Here is a 5,127-nt window from a genome sequence, read left to right on the forward strand (position 1 = left end):
GTTACTAAAATTCGCTTCCATTTCTTTCTGCCGCAGTATAAATTGAGCCCATAAGTTCAGGTTCTGACTCCAGCTCAGCCAGTGTACAGGGTTGTCACAGACCGTTGTCACTGACTTCATCCGGTTCTCAAGAGGCTAGCGCCTCGGGTGAGGAGGGGTGCACGTAAGTTCAGTACCCTCCCTATTTTCCTCACTTCCCGTTGCGCATTGCACAACTAGCTCGCATTGCACACTACCAAATCTCCTATAGTATATATATAGTATCCTGCGACAATGTCCGGACATAGCCACCGACTTAAAGGGCAACTCACGTGTCCCGCGCGTCTTCTCGCCTCAGGCCCTCAACTAGACCGCTACTAAGACTCGCTAGCTGCGCGTGAGACGAACGCCCTGGTCACACCCTCCCGGGGCAGACGAACGTGTTCGTCCCTGCAGCTAGCCACACACCCCGACGAGTCCATATCCAAATCCGGGTCCGCTAGAGACGCCCGTGAAGACGTATAACTGACGGAGGGCTTGGCCCGGACGGCCGCCGTACCCTAATCTTGCCGTCGAGCCCTTAGTCTCTCCGAAAAACCCTATCTCTCCGGTCAGTAGATAGGGAGAGTGGATCGATCAATGAATATTTAAGCCTACGTAGGTAAATTAAGAAAGCCGTTTGAAAACAGAGTTCGTCCATAAAAGTACCTTACCTATTTCTGCCGCCAAGCTGTAATGTGAGCATTACTGCGTTCCGGTTTTGAAGGGCGCTGGTGACTTTAAAGGCACATGAAACTTGTCAACTTATGTCTCAAGGTGTGCGTAGTGCAGTGCCATTCAGATCTTTGCGATTTAAAGCTCTGAGCGACACTGCAACTGTTATGGACAAGCGTGTCCATAACAGTTGCACATGATGCACATGGTTGTCCCGTTACGGGTAACAATAAAAGAAAGTAGCTCGAAACTGTCTGAAATAATGGTTCCTTCATCGGCAAAGCACAGGAGGAAAATGTAGCGAAATAATGATATTATAAAATATAATGAACCTGATGAAGGGAAGTAATACGCACTTGTGCCAGAAATTACACCCCTTGAGGTGCCGATGAGGACGGTCCCACAGACGGTATCTGACAGTTCTAAAGTAATTGTTTGATGTATCACCTTCCCATGCAAATGTAAACAGCTCATCCGACAAATTGTGTGGCTAATTAAGAAATATTATTGAAAATCTCATTAGATTTCATTCATTCATTCAATTTGTTAACAAATAAAAATAAAAATACTTCCAACGTACTCTTCGTACCGACTGCGTAAGAGCATTTTGAATACGACTGCTGGTCACGCGCATAATCAAAACACGCAAATGCATTGCTTATACATACACATTTGTACAGATAAAGAACCTTTCTACGAACTCATAAAGCGCGTTTCAGTAATAAAAGAATAATAATAAGTCAATTACTGGTAGTAGGGCCTGAGATGAAAACAAAAATAAGCATTCTATTTTTAATGGCTTTTGCGTAACAGTAATATGCTAGGACTGGCAATATTCTAAGGACCTCTAGAGCGAGGAGGCCCTGAACCATTATAACAGATCAAGTAACTTAGGTTTTTGTAAACGTTATGAGTTACAATATGAATACGAAGACCAATATAATTATTTCAGCCATTGGTCTTTTTAGAGCAATGGCCGAATGAAAGGTCTTTTTTAAGGTAGGTCTTTTTAGGCCCTCGGATAAATATAAATTTTTCTTTATCCGAGGGCTGCACATAATACCTATTGTTACACCGCGAGAGTAGCGCATATTTCGCAATCATCAAAGTTAACACTGGATTAATTTCAATCATATTAAAAGGATCGTACTTGTAGAAGATGCCAAATTATCGAAAGTAACTAAACTACTTACTGTGTTAAGAACGTCTTATAGCGTAGTTCCGAACTATACACTATGAACAGCAACCCACTTAACCCAAATTCACGATCGCCTTCCCTAAAATAATAACACTTACAAAAAAACATTTTACATTCTGTTTTACGCATAATTTTGATCAATCTTCACGCGCCGAGGGACGCCCTTAATTCCCTTCCCAACCAATACTGACTATACAAACTCATTATAGCGAGAAATTTTAATTACACGGTAAGTTGAAAATATTCAAATCAACCTCGGCTAAACATTCGTTTGAAATTAATTTAGGCCGAACAGAGCTTACTGTGGCATCAATAATGCAATTTTAAAAGACAATTTAAATGCGCTCGCTGAATAATTATAGGACCTTTCGTTACCATGTTTCAGGTAGGGGATTACCACGAGTGGTAAATTTCATTGTTTATAGAAAATTTAATCAGTTGCCTCTAAGCTTAGTTGAAATTTATGATAGGCTTTTGTAGTTCCATTTGTGATATAACACTAAAGGATTGTCGAAACGAACTTAGATATTCAGATACGTACGCATGTAAAGGATATGTTATAATGACGACAGCAAAATACCTACTAATGGCGTGTTTACACAGGGTTAACTGCCGCCTTCGGCAATGTATGAGGAATAGGTACATTAGGTATGTCATAATTGAACCTAAATATATTCCAAATGATTCAACTGTAAATAAATTACTTCGCCTTGCCGAAGTAGACGCAGTTGACTCGCTATTTACTCCGAGTCGACTGCTGCCTCTTCGGCAAGCAAATTCGGCTGACGAAGGCGGCGCAGTCGACACGCTGTTTACACAGAGTACACTGCCGCCGTCGCCAATATCACCAAGTCGTTACAAATACAAGTATACGCACAGAGACACAACATATCGTTCGAAACGTTCGTCAAACTGACACAGTATTTTCAGGCACCCAGCAAGCGTGTTGTGGTGGGATGCGGCCGCCGACACGTTCAAACTAGTTTGGTCGACTGTCGGTGGCCAAAAGCGACCGAGTCGCGCAACAATAATTACACTTAATCGACCGAATCGACTTCGGCAAAGAACTACGTTGGTCAAACGACTCTAGTATTTACACTAAGTAGAAGACTACTGCACTAGCAACCGGTCTATAGTGCAAGGTGTTAGGACGCACCGAACACCCCTCGCGACGCATCAAAAGAGCCTGCGGCGCAAGCGGAGTGAGTTCGTTTATAACCCGAATTTCCGAACACCGGGGAAAATAATTATAACTAAGTAAGTAAGTATTCCATCATATAATTATATTTACCATATGTCAGAGAGGGCTAGGCACAAATGCTATATGGAATCTATGGATTAATAATACTAACTAATTAGATGAATCCGAATGATCATTCGGATTCATTACTAATAATGAATCCGAATGATCATTCGGATCATTCGAATATGAAAATTAGTAGGTTGCGAATGACAGGATTAGTAAATTACTAACGCATCGCTAAAACAGAGTACCTACTCTGTAGCTGTCGCCTTCAGTGGGCAAGAGGATTCGCCGTATTGACTTTTGTATTATATATATTATTGATTACTACGTCACATACAATTTAGACATTATTTATAGTCTTTGCTATTAATTTCTCAATGATGTTGATGATTAAATATGTCAATAAATTATAGATAGAGTAGACTTGAGGTTACGGCCAACTGGCATAAGCAGAAGCAGTAGAAAATTTAGACACTAATAAACGATCTCTACAGAAATAATATACCAGAAAACCAACATCTGGTGTCAAATTTGGAAATTCAAGGGGAATTCCCTGTAATATACATTTACTCCGGGACACCCAGAATACCCACCAGGGCCCAGGTTTTGATTGCCTCTCCCGATCGGAAACTATGTCTTTTTCCGAGTCGACGCGTATATAATTGCGGATGGGCTACCCGATCGGATCGATTCCGTTTTGAATTAAAATCAGGGCCCAGAAAAGTTCTTTTCCCTAAGCTTGATCTTGCCGGGAAACTATTCTAAAGTTCATCGAAGAATCGAACTCGAGACCTCTTCAGGCGCCCACGAGGCAAACCGTTGGGCCACCAGGGTCATCTTCGTCGAGGAGAGACAAGTAGGTACTTATCACGAACTCAAATTTAACCAAAGTACAAAAATTACTACAAATCATGTTGGTGCTTTATTGTTACGAGTACATACTACGCTACATGTTATTTGATTTCCGATGTTATTAGATTTCACCACGATTATATGCGATATAGTCATATAAATCAGCCTTTTTAAATTGCCTTACCAAACTCACAGGGGGAATAGCTTTAATGAAGCGAGTTATCAAAACAATCTTATGTTTTATTTAATACGTGGGGAACTGTTTAATTTAGCCGTGTTACTCTTAGGAGGATAAGAAACGCGCATTACAACCCTTGTTAAAAACGTATTATGACGATTTGCGTATCTGATTAATTTTAAATGGACTTTATTACGCGGCCAAGTCATATTGACCTTTTTTTGGGTTGGGGAATAAGGAATAAATAAGTATTATTAGATTGTAAATTCGTGGCTTTGTTGGAGTCTTAATAGTCTATAATATATCTATATCACATACGAGACCAAATACTATCGTAACTCCAAATTATGGAATTAAAAAAAGACGATGGGAAAATTAACAAAAAAAATACTGATTGAAAACAATATAATAATATAGTCTGGTTTATAAATGGATAATTGTAATGTGTAAATAATTTTTATTTTTAATTTTCTAATTGTGTTTTCTCCACTCCACAATGTTGAGTTACAACAGTACTTGGTTTCATATGCGATGTCAGGTAGGCCTTATTTGATGAATTTGAACTTAAAAAATACTCTATTTTTAATACCTTGGTTGTAATGTAATATGCAGCCGTATCTAGCTAACAAACAACAGTATCAAAAATGACGATTCTCCAATGGAATAAGAGCTCAATTGACAATGTTAAACTTTCAAGCAGAATTTCACTTTATAAAACAGAGATTAAGAGCTATCAACATGTATTTAAAAAGCCAACTGCGCAGCGAAAAGGAGAAAGGGTAAGAATCAACTAGCACTTGTAGTAATTACTCGTATACGAGAGGGGGTTGTGAGTCTCAAATAAACAACAAAACCACAAATGGTCAGATTCTGAGTGGACCAAAAATTTTCCAATATGGCGGAATCGTGTTAAGGTGATATTCATATCGCCTACTCTCGCTGTAATTCAATTGTCAGCTT

The sequence above is a fragment of the Hyposmocoma kahamanoa genome, unplaced genomic scaffold (genome assembly GCF_003589595.1).
Source record: "Hyposmocoma kahamanoa isolate Upper Pololo Valley unplaced genomic scaffold, ASM358959v1 81, whole genome shotgun sequence".
Lineage (NCBI taxonomy): Eukaryota > Metazoa > Arthropoda > Insecta > Lepidoptera > Cosmopterigidae > Hyposmocoma > Hyposmocoma kahamanoa.